The following is an 18,397-nucleotide window of genomic DNA, read 5'->3' as shown; positions in this document are numbered from 1 at the left end:
TTTAGACTTGGTTTAGGTTTTAGTTGTACATTCTCTATTCTTTTTACCCTGGATTTATATAAGGAAATATTCTATTAATTAATGTTAAGGTCCTACGTATTAAAACTTACAATATAGTTCAAAAATAGTCCAAATAAAAAAAGATTTAATAACTAAATTTTAGTTGATTTCAAATCCCTAAATATTAGGGAAATAATGAAATTACAAGTTCATCTAGTTTGAATTTATTTTTAAAGGGTAAAAAAGGCGAACGATATTTCGCTAAGGGCCTTCGTGCTTATATATATATATATATATAATCAATTTTCTATACTTCATATGATAAGTAAAATTTGAAAGCGTTCTGGTTCGTAATTGAATTCTTACTCCTATATGTATTTTTTAAAAATAAAAGAAACTCCTATATCTATTTTCTTCCGGAACTACTATGTTTTACGAGCAAAAAGTATTGTAACTGTATATAGTACTATTTTATTATCAGATCATAAAATACAAAATCCATTATTTTCAAGTTTTATGACATACGAGCGGCCCAAAAAGATTGGAAACTTTTAGGGAAACTATCAGCTATGTTTATTTATAAGTAGCTCATTATAAAAATTGGTCATTCATAAAATATTATTAATATTAGCCAAGTAGTTATTTGTAGCAAAAAAAAATATCAAATTTTTGCTTTCTTTTGATGGGTATTATTAGAATAGATTGGGTACATCTTAAGAAGCTTGAATCTCAGTTTTGGGATGATTTGATGAAGTTTTGAGGTGGTTTGAATTGAAAATTCGAAGTAAATATTGAACATGAAAAAAATGATATGTGTATCATTTGTGTGTCACATATGTATCATATTTATATCAATTATGTATCACATGTATATCCATATACCTGTGTGTGAGATACATGCGTGATACATGTTTGATACATGAATTATTTGAACTCGATTTAATTACGAATTTCGATACAATACCAGTCCAAATCACCTTCAATCTTCCTCAAATTTTGTATATTGACGTATCTATATATTTTCAATGAATTTCAACTATACCCATTGAAAAAAGTTCCTTTTTTGCTTAGATTTTTGAAATATTGTATTTTTTTTGTTTCATCACCTTATTTGTTACCTCATCCATGAAATTTCCTTTCCATCTTGCATCTAATGTTGCTAATCACGCTTAAAAATATGGAAGGTAATTTCTGTATGTGATTCTTTGAGAGAAAGAACCTTATTTATTTAATTTTTTAGTTTTTATATGTGCTTGGCTAGTTTTGGTAAGTCTATAACTAATGGCTAGATGTTGGTAAGTTAAAACTTATTTGGGACATTTGTGTAAGTTTCCCAAACTTTTATCAGCCTGTTGTCTAAGTGAAACTTAAAGCTATGGGCGTTTAACGGGTGGGCCGGGCCAGGCTGGGTAGGGAATTTTAGTACCCGTACGGGTTATGGTCCGGGCCGGTTACGGTTGGGCCATACCGGGTTTAACGGGTTCGGGTTCATCCGGGTAAAAATTGAACCGTAAGGGTTACGGGTTGATGGGGCCAGGCCGGATCGGGTTTAGTGTTATTTTTAATCTTTTTTTTGTATTTTGTATAACTATTATAAGTTATATTAATACAAAGTAAAAATACAAAAAACACAAGGAAGATGGGAAAAATTGCACTTATAAATTGCAAGTGCTACATTTATTTCAAAATTCAAACTTACAAATTGAAAGGTTTAGATATAACAACAAGTAAATTAACCAAAAAAGAGTAAATTCAAAGATTTTGCATTGCCTCAGTAAGTTCTTCATAATCAATATGAACTGAGTAATCTTCTTCTGTAGTGTTAAATTCGGATAGGTTACCATGTGTTAATATATCTCCAGGTTCCTCGTCTTCTGTGCTATCAACATCTTCACGTCCTTGATTTCTTCGTTCCAATATAATCTAATCTCTGAAACATACTAAAACTTCCAAAGCATTGATTCCCAATGAGCGACGGGTGTCTCCAAGTTGTTGTCTTGCTTAACTAAATGCACTCTCTGATGCAACAGTTGAAATTGGCACATTCAGCACATCCCGAGCCATAGTGAAAAGAACAAAAAATTGCTTTCCATTCTCATGCCACTATCCCAACGGTGAAAATTCCTTTGTGCGAGGCTCTTTTTGCTTCTACAAGTAGAATTGAAGTTCATCAATGTTCCTGCTACTGGTTTGAGTGTTAGAAAATGTAGAAAAATATTAAAACTATCAAGAACTTCTTCATCATCCACAGTAGCAGAAGTGGTACAATGCATAGTGGAATTAACATTGCCTACACTAAGAGCATCATCATCAATTACATTTGCATAATAATTATATAATTGTTGTAAATATTCATTTAGCTTGTTCATACAAGTATATAAATCTGGGTTTCAGTTGGTCCTATTTTCATATAAGTATATAAAGCATTCATTAATTGGTGACAATCAGACATCTTAATGGAAGGATTTAAAACAACACCAATTAAGTAAATCGGAGGTATTGGAAAGAAATATTTTTTGAATTTTGCTTGCATTTTTTGAACAACATCCCCATATTTTTCTTTCTTCTTAAATTCAAAGAGTAGAAAAGAAATTTCAGCTATATGTACTAAAGCCATAGTAACAATAGGGTAATATGCTCCAGAAAACTCAACAGTAGCTGTATAAAATTTATGTAAAAATTTAACAACATCATTAATGACCTCCCAAGTAGTAGTTGTTAACATACGGTTTGGATCAGTACAATGCGCATTAGCAACTTCAGTTATTGGGAATCTATATTTGTAGCAACATTTTAAAAGTATATATGTATAATTCCATCTAGTAACAATTTCGTCTGGCATGAATCTGGGTTTAAGGTTATACTAGACACACTTATTCTTAAATTCCTTTATTCTAGATTGTCTATTATTTCCTTGAATAACACCAACTGCTCTTCTAGAATGAGTAATCTTAGTTGAAAATAAATCAAGGCCATTTTTAACAATTAAATTATAAACATGACATGCACACCTAACATGAAAAATTTCATCAAGAGGTGGTTTCAAATGCAATTTTAATATTAAAATTGCGGCATTATTGTTAGAAGCATTATCAAAAGACATACACAATACTTTTTGCTTGAGATTATAAAATTCAATAATTTCACAAATAGTACTACTTATAAACGCATCAGTATGACTCTGATCTTCATCATATTTAAAAGCGATAATACGTTTTTGCATACAAGTAGTATCATCTATCCAATGACATGTAATTGTCAAATAATCATTTCTATTAACAGCATGGCCAATATCAGAAGTTAGAGAAACTCTACAAGGAAGGTGGCTAAACAAATAACGTATGTATGTTTGATATTGTCCATGAAGTCTAAAGATATCAGATCTACAAGTACTTCTAGGGATACCTTTAAATAAAGGATTGTAAATCCTTTGAATATACATAATAAGATATGATAAGAAGCAAAAGAAAAAGGTAGACAACCCAAAACAACTATTTTTGCTAACTCCTCACGATCCTTCATTTTATCATATTTCACAAGACCTCGAGTAGTAAGGTTTAGAGTTGACTGATTTCCATCTCCATCAGATCCCCATTCTATAGGATGCTCAATTCTCATATGTCTACTAAGTGTCTCAATCCCCCATAATTGTCCTCTAGTCTTATGTTTAAAAGTATCATTACAAAATTTGCATTAAACTCTTTCACTATTTGGTATGTCTTCAAAAAAAATTCAAACCTTACTTTTTTTTCTACGATTACTAGTCGGGGCCACAGGTGGTCTACTACTAGCACCACGACCACCACCCCTGCTAGCATCTCCAATACTACTAGGTGTAAGTGGTATCTCATCTTCCATTTCTAATTCATTATCTTCTATACCAAAATCTTCCTAGAATTGTTCATAATCTATATTATTATCAGGTAATGTTTCAGGAATATTTGGAGAGGTATTTAAATTACTACCAGATGTTGAAGTTGAACACTACCACTTTTTTTATTTTCCCGATTAGTAACCTTGTTACAAACTCTTTTTGCAGCATTAAACATATTGGTAAAATTTAACTACTAGCAACAAATAAATATGCAAATAAAATAGTAAATAAGAGAAAGAGTTGGAAGGAGTGTACCGAATTCGGCAATAAATTGAGCACTTGATGATTTCGCAACTCCAATGTTACCACGAAGAAGCGTCAATTGTTCCAATTTTGAAGTTCAATTGTTCAAACTTCAAATAAAAAATACTACGATAAATTAAATTCCCAAAAAAAAAGGCAAATAGTTGATTGCACTTTAATAGGTGAAGAATGAAGATTGAAGAATGAGAGAATATGAGAATTGAGATTGAGAATTGAGAGATGGGTGAAGAAATGAGGAAGAGGGGGTATTTATAGTTTTTTAAAGGGGGGTCAATTTTTTTTAAAAATCCAAAATTGGGCTATTTGTGCAATTCAGCCGTTGGGCAACGGCCATATTCTGAAATGGACCGTTGCCAACGGTCAGAAATATGGGCCCAGTTTTTTTAAAAAAACCGTTAAATCGGTCTGGGCCGAGCCGGTTAACCGGTTGAAGAACACTGTTCATTGACCGGGTTTGACTGGTCCGGGTAACCAGTGGTTCGAAAGTAAACGGTGCAAACCGTCCTACACCCTTAACCCAGCCCCACCCGGCCCCCTTCTACCGGTTCGGGCCGGTTCCGATTTTACCGGTCTGGGCCGGCCCAGAACCGGGTTAACCCGGCCCGTTAGACACCCTTACTTAAAAACCCCTTCAGCTCCGCGTCTTATATTTTTCCCGCTGCAAGCATAACATAGCTCACTTGCCGCACTCGAGTCGTCTCTGCTCCAAATTTTCAAGTAAGTTTCTCGCTTTCTATATCGTTCGATCACAATGTGGAATGCTTAGTGGATATATTCTAGTTACCAACTTCATCTGTTTGTGGATCTAACTATTTCAGTTTTCATGTATTTTTTTAATATTGTTTTAGATTAAAAGACTGTTTGATATTCCTAAAGTAAGAGAAATATAGTAAATTTTAGAAAATGAGAATGTTTGTTTGTGTTGTGCGTTCATAGTATTCTATGTGTGCCTGTTTCTCTTTTTGTTTTCGGCTAATACTGAAGGCTTTGATGTATAATATAATTAAACGAATACGTTTAGGAATTTTTGGTTTAATAGATTTGTAATTTGAAGAGGATAGGAGGAGGTTAGTTAATTAGCTAGTAGCTTCTTATATGGTAGCACTCAACATATTATTACTGAGATTGTTGAATGTTGCTTGTAGTATTAAAACTTTAGCTTAGAACTGTTAAAACAACTGGTCTATGTGATCCATATAGATCTGGATTATGCATCCGCATTGTGAATATTTGGGCACTGAGACGGAAAAGTGTGTAAACTCTGCAGTTAATGTGTTTATTAAAGATTTGCTTGAACTTGAAAATTTTATGTGGATCCGAGCCGTTGGAGTGTTCTATGTCATTAGGCTGAGGAAGTATTACATGTTGTGTCTTGTAAAGGGAAATTCTCCTTTCGATCTCTTTGGTTGAAGTGTAGCATTATAAAAACTGCATAAGTATTTCAACAAGTTTATCAAGGATATGTGTAAAACCCTCGATAGGATTTTTTGAGTTTGACTTTTCCCTCTCCGTATTTCTTTTCTTGATTTTTATTGGTTTATGTAAATACACCCACCCATATCTTGTTCATTGATGATATTTTTTTTGCTGTATATGCTTCATGGGTAAAGATTTGTGTGTCATAGTTGACCCCATCTTTGTTTGCAATTGAGGCATAGTTGATTGATTGATATGCTTGGCTCTTATTTGGTACATTGAGATTAATTGATTCACAATGATCTTATATAGTATCCTGATTTTTATGTACTTATAATTATTGGCCTTAATTAAAATAATAAAAATTGACTGGATAATGCATTGCAAATTAGCACTATACTTTTGCTTTCCAACAGGAAAGATGCACAGGCTTAGTTATGCAACAGATATAAAATCATAGTTTCATTACATTTTGGTACTGAACATGCATTTTTCAATTGCAGGGTTCATAATTCTGTTAGTTTTGGTATCGAAGTGATGAAGAAATAGGTTAAAGATTCAAACTTGGTTAGTAATATTTGCTACCCGAGCCTGTGCATAATCTCTTGAAGGCTAATTGCCAAATTTTGGCCGGGTGACAGCATTATTCCTGCGAAGTTTCAATCTCCGGCTTAGGCATATACATGGAGGTCAGAGTTGATGAGATTGAAAATATACTTGGAGTGGAGGACCAAGATGATAATCCAAAAAATTCATTTAAAGTCTCTCAGGAGATGGAGAAGTTTCTATGTGACAGATTGCTGGACCAAGAGCAACAAATTTCAGAGCGTTTTAGAGCTCTTTTCTCTCTAAGGAACCTTCGGGGCTCAGGTCCACGAAATGCCCTTATTAATGCGACAAGGGACCCCTCAAATCTCTTGGCGCATGAGGCTGCATTCGCATTGGGGCAAATGCAAGATGCTGATGCCATTCCTGCTTTAGAAAGAGTTCTATTTGATTTCTCCTTGCATCCCATTGTTAGGCATGAGGCTGCAGAGGCACTTGGTGCAATTGGTTTAGAAAGTAATATTTTACTTCTAGAAAGAAGTTTGGCTTCAGATCCAGCTCAAGAGGTCCGAGAGACATGTGAACTGGCTCTCAGTCGAATCAAAGAGCTGAAGAATGTAGGAACTGATGACAGTTCCTCAACAGTGGTGTCGTCACCCTTTCTGTCAGTAGACCCAGCTGCTCCTGCTGCTTATTCCTCTGTTGAGGACCTAAGAGAAGTTCTTTTGAGTGAAGAAAAGGGCATGTATGAACGCTATGCTGCTCTTTTTGCACTACGAAATAATGGTGGAGAGGAAGCTATCTGTGCAATTATTAAAGCATGAGGTTGCTTATGTATTGGGTCAATTGCAGAACAAAAAGGCTTCAGATGCCCTCTCTAGGACTCTTAAAGATGTCAATGAGCATCCAATGGTTAGACATGAAGCAGCCGAAGCTCTTGGTTCTATAGCAGATGCTGAATGTCTTGCACTTTTTGAGGATTTTGCCAAGGATCCTGAGCCTATTGTTTCACAAAGTTGTGAAGTTGCTCTTAGCATGCTTGAGTTCGAGAAATCAGGCAAATCTTTTGAGTTTCTCTTCATGCAGATTCCTCATGTCGAGCAGGTCTCATAGGAAGAGTGTCTGGCTTTGCCTAAATGCTTGTCACATCTGCTGGTCTCAGAAGATAATTCAGTTCCATGTGCAATTAAAATTGATCCAGTTGTAACTGGTTTCATTACTTAGAATGTTCGATTCGGATTCTTCTCAGGACTTGCTGTACTAGTGTATGTTTTCTACAGTGTTCATGCTAGTTTTGATGCTGAGGAAGATGGGACTCTTAGTCAAAAAAGCATTGAACTTGTGAAGGAATCTATTGAAAGCCAGGACCATACTCTCAAAGTGTAAAAATGTTCTCTTTTTGGCTGACTTTTTCTTTAGTTATGACTTAATTTTTAACTTTTTGGGAGGGACTTACTGTTATGGATACTTAACAATAGAAATGGGAGAGGAAATATAGGCTGCAAGATTTTGCAGTGAGCAAGTTGTATAGTTTGTTTCCATTAGTGGGTTCAAGTTGTGACTTGTGATCCCTTGTATATTTTTGTGTTGGTTAATTCAGTTAACTGTTGATGCTACACAAGCACATGTGCCACAAGAACAAAGGAATCTATAAACATAAAAATGGCCAATTGGGGTCATGTAGTGTGTTGACTACCATGTGATATTCAATGGCTAAATTCTCTTCAACCCACTTGATTACATATTTGCAATTGTACAGCATTTGAGTTGAAGATATAAAAAAAATAAAGAGTATATTAATTTTAAATATGTATGTGTTTGGACATGAGCTTCATTTTAAAATGTCTTTTATGAAAGTTGAAGATTTGAAAGTCTTCAGTCGAAATAAACTTTCAAATCAAAATTTCAATATTTCACTTAAAAGTTAAATAGTGTTTCACCTGCACTTCAAAATTTCCATTAGGTAACTTCAATTTACAAGCGATTATTTCATCTTTTTAGTTCAAATGTGACTTCATGAATTCAAAGTGGCCCTATTTTAAGTGTGCGACCTCAGCAGGATTCCAATTAGCATGAAAGTCCATTTATGGAATCTGTCACTCGTGAAAATGAAATGAAAATAAGATATAGATCCAGTTAAGGGTTATCCCTTTTGGAAAATAAGGAGGGAAAAAGGAAGAAAAAAAGCTTTAAAGATGAGGATGGAATAAAAAGGAATATGGAGATAGAGACTAATAAACTGTTTTTATCTATTTCCGATTATCATCAAAAGTTGTGGGCGGAAGCTACGGCTTAACCTCGTTAACAAGCAGAGTTGGCTAGCTGCTGGCAGATATTTTACGGCCACATAATCGGTAATATCTTTCACTACATCGCATTTGCGTAGAGTCGATATTATTCTTTTTGAATCAGACTAAAAATAAAAGCATCACATAAAATAAAATGTAAGGAGTATAACATATAGTAATATGTTTCACCTGAGCTATGACATCGTCATATATATAAGATCCATCCATAATTAGTAATTTAGTATCTCTGGTTCGAGTATTAGGTCTAAGAAAAGGTCAATATAGGAAATTTTTCTCTTTAATGGATCTTACACGAATGCCGAATTAATCAAAACTCAAATACGAATATCAAACAGTGGACGAAAATCGCCAAAAAAAAAAATATTTATCGATTCAAAAGACCAGAATACCTTGACGACAGGAGATAAACATGACAAAATAGGGGGAAAAGAAAGCATAGGGCATGGGCTAAAGCCTGCGAACTGCAGTAAGTTGCCATCATCCAGTGCGGCGTTTCTCTTTTTCTTTATCGTAATTCTATCTTTTTTGTCGGGTTTTCAAGTCTATTGCCCCACCCCCTAAACATCCCCCAACCCCCCCCCCCAAATCCAACCCCTTTCTTCTTTGTAATTTATATATAGATAGATCATATGCCTTATGGAGTCCCATTCATAAAACCAAATCACACTTTATGATAAGTTTTAAGAAGTTATTGACATGCCCTTATTTAGAAAACTAATTAGGATAGTTACAATGCGAACATGTGGATGTTCACCTTCATTGGAATATAATCAAACTTTAACATTTACCATTGTTTGACTCAAAAAATATTGGAACCTTTTTGAACAAATCAATTAAAGAAAATGAAGAGGTAAATCTTAGTTAAACATAATAAATCCCAGATCAATGAGTTAGTCGAAAAAACAGTATATGAGATGAAATAAAGGCAATCAATCTTATTGAAACTCTTCATTGTGGCTCCCATTAATCAATGGGGGAGATTGTTTTACATGTTTTTCTGAAGAATACTTCGTTCTTCTTTTTATTATGAAGATTACAGAAGAGAGAACTTGGGAGAGAGGAAGAAGTCGAGAAGCCCCCCCTTTTACAAGATTGTTTTCCCCTATATATAATCATGGGATCTTTGCTATGTACTTGACCTGACGCTCTCTCACACTACTTCCGTCTTGGTCGTCCCATGAGCGTTTTTTCTTCTGACTCGACGGGTATCGTGAGTGCGGGATGTAGAATAGACCATGTCGTCTTTCGATACCTTGTCGTTTGGAAGGGGTGTTGGTCAGCTTGACCGTAGTGGTCAAATTTTAACTAATACAATTAGTCCCTCTGTCTGTCGGGGTCGTCCCCTGTCTGGGCAGGCAGATGGATCATGATTGCTACAAATCTAGGAGAAATCTAACTACTTATCCTTTAGTTATGCTCCTTAGGTTTTAAGTGAGGTGATGGCACTCTTTCAATATCCTTGGACCATTGCGGCAGTTTCGAAACCGAAACGTAGTTTGGATTGAAACGTTGTTTCGTGGTTGCCGCCATTATGACACACGTTCCTGGGGAACCGAAACGTTTCGTGCCCTATCAGATTCGATTGGCAACTCTTGGGTTTCGTGCTTGGGAGATTTATGTCTCTTATAAATAGAAGGAACTCATCATTTGATTGATACACTTCTTTGCCCTTTGCTTGAAAGAATTTTGCGAATATACTTTCTTCCTAATACTCAGAATTTTCATTCGCCCCCAATTGACTGAAAACGTTCATCCTTTCTTTCCATTATCTTTTTGCCACAACATCTTGACAAAATGGCTGGTGATTCTTCACGCATTGATCTCCCTGTCACAATTCTGGCGCCGGAAAATGTTGCTTTGGTTGCCGGAGGAGTGGAATTGGTGGAAGATGAGGAGGTCCCATCAGTAACCGAGATCTTGCCTCGTCCTGGGAGAGAATGGATCAACTTCTGCAGTTGCACCGGGGTGGAGCCAGAACTTGTCCCCTCTATTATAAAAGAGGAAGACATTGTGGAGTTGAAAGCTAGGTGGGGAATCCCCAGTTATGTTGACATGCAGCTGGCGGTAAGGAACGACATAGTCCATTGCGACCGCCCTGGGTACTGCGTGTTCTACGCCTACCCCTTTCTCATTGGATACACGCTTCCTCTCGCTCTGCTGGTAGTGGATTTCTGCCATTTTTACGAGGTATGCCCCGCCCAACTTTCGGCGTACCTGTACAAGCTGTTTTTGATATTGCTCAAGTTCGCGGAACTCGCCGGTTGTGAGATCACTTTGGATCACATGCTCAATATCTTCGCCCCTCAACTTATTCGCGGCACAATGATCCACATGTGTCCTCGGGGGTCGAAGAGTCTGGTGGTGAAAATGGTCGACAGGACTAACCGTCGTTTCTACGAGAATTATTTTTATGTGTGGACCAAGCACATTGCGGCGGATCTAATGGGATTCCCTGAGAAGTGGAACTTTGCGTGCAAGTTTCTTATGTTTTTAGTCGGTGAGATGCCCGACCGCTTTCTGTTACAGTACTAAACCTTATTATATCTTTGCATCTGAGAAATTGCCCCCTCCATCTGTCGAAGGTATCCGCAAGTGGGTGAGTGCCATCATTCCCCATATGGTGGGGGTTCGCACATGGTCGACATTTTATGAAAAATTTGGACGCATGCCCCTTACAGGTGAGGTGTCGTTTCTATTTGCTATATTTTCCTCTCTTTTCACTTAGTTTCTTATGTGTTGTTTGTCGATGCCAGGGAGAGTACGGAGAGCGAGGGATCCTCCATTAGCTTTTCGCCAGCCTGCAATGTCTGCTTGCCCTGTTGCAGCACCTACCGCTCGATCTTCGTCGAGGGCTGCTTCAGTTGAGTTTGCAGCTGTGGTTATTAGTGTAGAGGCCACTTCTCAGACTGAGGTCCCGACTCGTGTCGCTCGTCTAACGAGTGAATCTCCCCGTACTGAGGAAGAAGAAGGGTTGTCCAAGAGGCGGCGAGTGGAATTCGAGACAACCCCTCCAACTGTAATACACCTGGACGACTCTCCCTTGACAGGATCTGGGGCGGGGATTGATACCACTCCGCTCGAAGAGATGGATCCAGCCGTCGTATCTGCCCCTTCGATGGAGATTCCTGCCACTGTCGTTGATCAGCAACCTGCCATGACGGAGGGCCAGATTTCAGAGGCCGCTATTGTGGTTTCGGACGTACCTTTGTCTTTCGTTCCTATTTGTGTTTCCTCCTCAGCTGCTGAAAGAAGGAAGGGCATTGTGGTCGACGACTATGAATCCGAGTCGAACCTCGATCCTGATGATGTTAGGATGTTTGAGGAGGGTATTACCCGCTCGGTGGTTCGTGCGGGGGGCTCGACCCATATTCTCGAGATCTCTTCAGATGTTAATCTCCTGGAGGACACGAAGGATTTGGTGCCGCAGTTCGACATTTTGTGCTCTGATGCCGAGAAAGAGGCTCTCCGGAACGCTCCTGATAGTGACTTGATGAATGAAGTGGCCGTTATGGGCCTGATGGTACGTTACACTTTTCTTTTATACTTCTCTCGTTTTTCTTAGTGATATGGCTTTAACCCATCTTCTCGTTTTTCAGACGTACAAGGTGGAAGTGGAGAGTATGCGCAGGGCCGACATTCGGGCCAAGATTTTCTTGAAGATGTTGGAGAAGTATCGACGCTATCGCAACAAGTGTCATGAGATGCATGAGCGGCTGAGGGAGAATCCGGTGCTCGATCCCTCGGCAAGGAATTGTAGAAGAGAGACCAGCAGTTGATGGAGTCCGTTCGTATAAATAGTGTGCTCGAGGAGCAACTTCGCGCGAAGGATGAAGAGCTAGAGTTAGGCAAAGGGGTAGCTGCAGAGTGTGACTATCTACAGGGGAAACTAAGGTCGATGCAGGCCGAGATGGATCAGAATCTTATCAAGGTCGAGGCGATGAGTGCGGAGTAGATAGGAAAGTTGGCCGAGTTGGAAAGAAAGGTTACCGGGTTGGAGAGTGTCGAGAGTGCCTGGTCTGCGGCTTCGGCAAAGGCCGCGGCTTTGAAAACCACTATCCGCGTCCTCCCATCAGAGCAGGAGTCGGAGAGGGCGACGGCCACGCCGATGGAAGTGAGGCTTGAGGAGCATATAAGTGAGATCGACCGGGATGCGTCGTCCTTAGGAGATCGGGTCGTTGCACTTGATGCTGAGAAGGAGCAATTGTTGGCTCAAATTGAGTCTTCCTCAACTACTATTCCCTGTCAATTACATGATCTTTGGGTTCATGCCGATTCTTAGCAGGACATATATAAGAGTTTGTGGGAGGCGAGCAATGTTATTGAGGCCGCGTATGAAGGAGCTCGGGCGAAGGCAAGAGAGGCTCATATCAATTGTGGATATGACTCTGCGACGCCAGAAGCCGATGAGGGCGCGGATGATAACGGAGGGCTTCCTGGAGATGGTAGTGATGGTGGCAGCGATGATTCGAGTGAAAGAATGTTGTCTTTGTCTGTTTTCTGTTTTCTGTTTTCTGTTTTTCTGTTGTTTTTTTATATTCGTTGTTGGTTGTCGCTGTTTCTTTCTCCTTTCCTTTTCTTTTCTCCTTTTTTTATTGTTGGCTTAGGCCGTGTGTAATCTGTGACCGTTTGATAAAGAAGAATTTTTCATTGTTATTTGCCTTGTAATTTTATCTTTGTTTATGCTTTTCGTGACTTTAGTACGAGGTAGATTCCCATATGGCGAGCCCCGGTTTTTCTTTCCCTTTATATTTTCTGACGGTTCTTGGCCTTCAAAATATTTCAAACTTTCTCTTTGGCGATGTCTCGTGGCCTTGGGGTGTAATTTCGAACTTGTCGAAATAGTACCCTGTCGTCGTTCGATCGAGGTCGACTCTTCTTTTCGGCGAAGGCCCTTGGCCTTAAAGGGTGTTATTTCGAACCTATCGAAATAGTAACTTGTCATCATTCGATAGAGGTCGAACTCTTATTTTTAGCGAAGGCCTTTGGCCTTAAAGGGTGTTATTTTGAACTTATCGAAATAGTAACCCGTCGTCATTCGATCGAGGCCGAACTCTTCTTTTTGGCGAAGGCCCTTGGCGTTAAAGGGTGTTATTTTGAACTTATCAAAATAGTAATCCGCCATCGTTCGATCGAGGTCGAACACTTCTTTTTGGCGAAGGCCCTTGGCTTTAAAGGGTGTTATTTCGAACTTATCGAAATAGTAACCTGTCGTCGTTCGATCAAGGTCGAACTCTTCTTTTTGGCGAAGGCCCTTGGCCTTAAAGGGTGTTATTTCGAACTTATCAAAATAGCAACCCGTCGTCGTTCGATCGAGGTCGAACACTTCTTTTTGGCGAAGGCCCTTGGCCTTAAAGGGTGTTATTTTGAACTTATCAAAATAGCAACTTGTCGTCGTTTGATCGAGGTCGAACTCTTCTTTTTGGTGAAGGACATTGGCCTTAAAGGGTATTATTTTGAACTTATCGAAATTGTAACCCGTCGTTGTTCGATCGAGGTCGAACTCTTCTTTTTGGCGAAGGCCCTTGGCCTTAAAAGGTGTTATTTTGAACTTATCGAAATAGCAATCCGTCGTCGTTCGGTCTAGGTCGAACTCTTCTTTATGGCGAAGGCCCTTGGCCTTAAAGGGTGTTATTTCGAACTTATCAAAATAGTAACTCGTCGTCGTTCGATCAAGGTCAAACTCTTCTTTTTGGCGAAGTCCCTTGGCCTTAAAGGGTGTTATTTCGAACTTATCGAAATGTTAACCTATCGTCGTTCGATCAAGGTCGAACTCTTTTTTTTGGCGAAGGCCCTTGGCCTTAAAGGGTGATATTTCGAACTTATCGAAATAGTAACCCGTCGTCGTTCGATCGAGGTTGAACTCTTCTTTTTGGCGAAGGCCCTGGCCTTAAAGGGTGTTATTTCGAACTTATCAAAATAGCAATCCGTCGTCGTTCGATCGAGGTCGAACTCTTCTTTTTGGCGAAGGCCCTTGGCCTTAAAGGGTGTTATTTCGAATTTATCGAAATAGCAACCCGTCGTCGTTCGATCAAGGTTGAACTCTTCTTTTTGGCGAAGTCCCTTGGCCTTAAAGGGTGTTATTTCGAACTTATCAAAATAGCAACCCGTCGTCATTCGATCGAGGTCGAACTCTTCTTTTTGGCGAAGGCTTTTGGCCTTAAAGGGTGTTATTTCGAACTTATCGAAATAGTAACCCGTCGTTAGTCCCAGTTTTTGGAGAATCAGGAATCCTTTGGGGGAGTCCCAGTTTGCTTGATATTGTTTGCATCGGAGAATGTACTGTTGGAGAGTACGAAATGTTGTTGTTTTGTTTATGTTCGTTTTGCACTCACATTGGAGTTTCCTTGTCTGATTCCTTCCTTCCGGCCTAGAGGTGTCATCGGTGGGCGATGTTTCGGTTGTCTTGTAGTAGTTTCCCGTTCTCTGATTGAGATGTTTCTTTGCCCGCTCGCCCGCGCGACACTTGTGTTACTACTTGAGCAAAGAGCTGAAGGTGAGTTAAAATGATTGTTTCCTTACCCCCATCCGATGGATCGGTGAATAAGAGTAGGTTTGTGACGTTGCTCATTTTGTCTGGCATTTCGACGGTTAATGGGGTGATGATTCTGAAATTCGGTGACTGTATTCAGCTCTCTTTCCCCTCCTATGTTGCGCCTTTGCCCTGCGTGGGTTGAGCTTTGCCTTAGCGCTCTTTTTGATGGGTAATCATATTTCTTGTCTTTGATCTGGAAGAGACTAGGAAATTTCACTAAGAAATTCCCACAGACGGCGCCAAAAGGTTTGACTCAAAAGATATTGGAACCTTTTTGAAAAAATCAATTAAAGAAAAAGAAAGAGGTAAATCTTAGTTAAACATAATAAATCTCATATCAATGAGTTAATCGAAAAAACAGTATATGAGATGAAATAGAGGCAGGCAATCTTATTGAAACTCTTCATTATGGCTCCCATAAATCAATGGGGGAGATTGTTTTATATGTTTTTCTGAAGAATACTTCGTTCTTCTTTTCATTATGAAGATTACAGAAGAGAGAACTCGGGATAAAGGAAGAAGTCAAGAAGCCCCCCCCCCCCCTTACAAGATTGTTTTCCCCTATATATAATCATGGGACCTTTGCTATATACTTGGCCTGACGCTCTCTCACACTACATCCGTCTTGGTCATCCCATGATCATTGTTTCTTCTGACCCGACGGGTAACGTGAGTGCGGGATGTAGAATAGGCCATATCGTCTTTCGATACTTTGTCGTTTGGAAGGGGTGTTGGTCAGCTTGACCGCAGTGGTCAGATTTTGACCAATACAACCATAGTAATCATGTTCAAACAAAATTGGTCACCTAAATTGACACGGAGAGAGTTTTTATTTGCAGCTTCTTGCATATCTTCTGGTATATAACCATTTGGTATTCGTAATCATTTGCCCGACAAATTCAGATTTCAGTTGCGTATTTCCATTCAAGAGGGAAATGCCTATGAGGAATTTCTCCATTTCTAGGCTCGAACCCGATGCTTCTGATTAGAGGAATCCATTCATACCAAGGGCGAAACACCGTGCATATAGGTAAAAGGCCAAATACATCGGCAACCCCTTAAAGTTGTCCTCACTTTTCACTTAGACACTCCATCTTAAATCTGTTTCATTTGAACACTTTAACTAGGTCTTTACTGTGTCATTTAGACGCAATTTGATGATGTGGCATAGTGCATGTATTACACTATTTTTCCGAGCGTGAGAGATCAATATTTCTTTTTTTCATTTTTTTGTACTTTCTTTTTCCTCCTATTCTTTGGCAAGCAGAACACGAACGAGGTCGCCGGAAAAGTCAGAACTCCGGCCAGGTTTCTGTGCATTTCCTTAAGAATTTTTTCTCTGTAAATTTTTATCTTCTTCCCATTTTCCTACTTATTTTTTTGCTTATTTTTGAATTGGTAACGCTTTGGAATACTCTTGTCATAATTAGAAAAATAGGGATTTCACCCAATGACGCAAGGAAGCATATTCTGGTGAAATGGGTATCTCCAAAATTTAGTAGTAAGCTAGTTTTCATTCACTAACTCACGTGACAGGCCAGTCCTCCAGTGAAGCCGTGAAGGCTCCAACAAATTTAGACCAATCTATGTTCTCTGTTTTCCGCAAAAATAACACTTTACAAGGTGGTAGTGGTATGACCAGATCTAAAGGAAAATATGCTAGTAATCGAGTGAAGAAGGGATTTTTAAACCAAAAAAGAAAAAAAAAAAATGACAGAAATTTCTCCCTTCCCCAGATATGAAAATCCAAAAACAGTACATGTGTTTGTTCCTTTTGGCAGATGAAGACGGAAGGAAAGGGGGGAATACCTGTGTTTTTTCACATTGATTTTGTTCAATTTGGACGGCTGGAACTTAATTTCCCGCTAACTGAAGCTCAATAGATTTCTGCAGAATGTCAAATATGTACTAGTATGAGATTTTTATTTATAAATATGTACTAGTATGAGATTTTTATTTATAAATATGTACTAGTATGAGATTGGTCTCCCGATAACTGAGAAGACTAGGCCCACAAAACTGAAGTTACGGAAGGCCTTGCAATTAATTCCCTTTCTTTTCCTTTTCTTCTCTATATATTTCCCTCTCTCTTTTTTTCTTCCTGTAACTCATACTCATATTTTCTTTCATTTTCGTCGATTTCCTACTTGTGGTGTCTCCCCAATTACATCTGCTGTGATTCGGTAAATTTGAGATATTGTTACAGACAATTATGGTGTTTGCGGGAATCATACTATGGACCTCTATTAATGCTCTGAAGTTTTTGTTTGGATTTTTATTTTTTTAGTTCTTCTGAATTTATATTATTTATCCGGCATCGAATGCTCAACTAATTATGCACTTTCTTATGTTGACATACTGTACTTTCTCCAAAAATATAGAAGATTTGTTTTATCTTTTCTAGCCAGTACATGTTTTTCTATGTTTTTTGCCAATAATTTTTGGTTGTATGGGAACATCATGATGTTTAATTCCATGTTTGGGCCACATGGATTTTCAAAATAATACATTTAAATAAATCTCGACAATTATTGGTATGCTATACCATGGCTATATATAATTTCATCCGACAACATTCTTTCACCGGTAAAGAATTCAACTATTATGCTAATGAAGACATTATTGCAGAGATTGATGAAGGAGATCAGCCTTCTCATATTCCTTTAGAAATGCGAGGCAAGTCTTCTACTAATATTGAAGCGTTGTGTGATAGAAGTAGCGATGAAATTGTTGAGAAGTATTATCATGTGTGAGTGGTTTTACTTATTATTTCATTAAGGATTATCAATATATAGTAATTTGTGGATAGATTTCTAATTTATACTGAATGATGTTATTTTAATGACTCAAATCATCATATAGAAATAAGTAATTATACTAGATAATATCATATACTTTAGTATAACTATATATGTAAAATTGATTTAAATCTTTAATATGTTTTCTTACTTTACGTTTTATAGTTTAATTAAATAAAATAAAAAATAATAAAAGTCTCTTGCGATAAATATTTAAGTTCATTTTTATGTTTAAAAGAATTACACGACCTTGATACTATCCTTTTTGGTAATTTGACACTCAAAAGCACTTTTTGAAATGATTGGCCAAACACAAATTATTTACCAAATGTTCCAATAAATACTTCTTAAATGAATTGGCCAAACACAAACTATTTTTTTCAAAAGTACTTTTAAAAAAAATACTTTTGAAAAAAGTATTTTTCAAAATAAGTAGATTTTGGCAGCTTGACAAACGGGCTCTAAGTCATGTTGAAAGACCTATAATTTACGTCTTATGTATTCAGAAACAATGCCGTTCAAAAATGTCATTGTTTTTGTGTTGAATACTTATATTTTTGAAGAATTGGACACACGCTCGAGACACTTTTGTACGAACTGAGTAGATTTATTCAGAAATAGTACTAATTAATATTAGACTGATGTAAATCATTGATGC

At 37.9% G+C, this 18,397-nt stretch overlaps 1 pseudogene; it reads left to right on the top strand.

The window, feature by feature from the left end:
• Nucleotides 1-4,802: 4,802 nt before the first annotated feature.
• LOC104241154 (deoxyhypusine hydroxylase-B-like) lies at nucleotides 4,803-7,676 on the top strand (annotated as a pseudogene).
• The last annotated feature ends 10,721 nt before the right edge of the window (nucleotides 7,677-18,397 follow it).

Source organism: Nicotiana sylvestris, chromosome 5 (assembly GCF_000393655.2).
Source record: "Nicotiana sylvestris chromosome 5, ASM39365v2, whole genome shotgun sequence".
Classification (NCBI taxonomy): Eukaryota; Viridiplantae; Streptophyta; class Magnoliopsida; order Solanales; family Solanaceae; genus Nicotiana; species Nicotiana sylvestris.
This window is presented reverse-complemented; position numbering and strand designations above follow the sequence as displayed.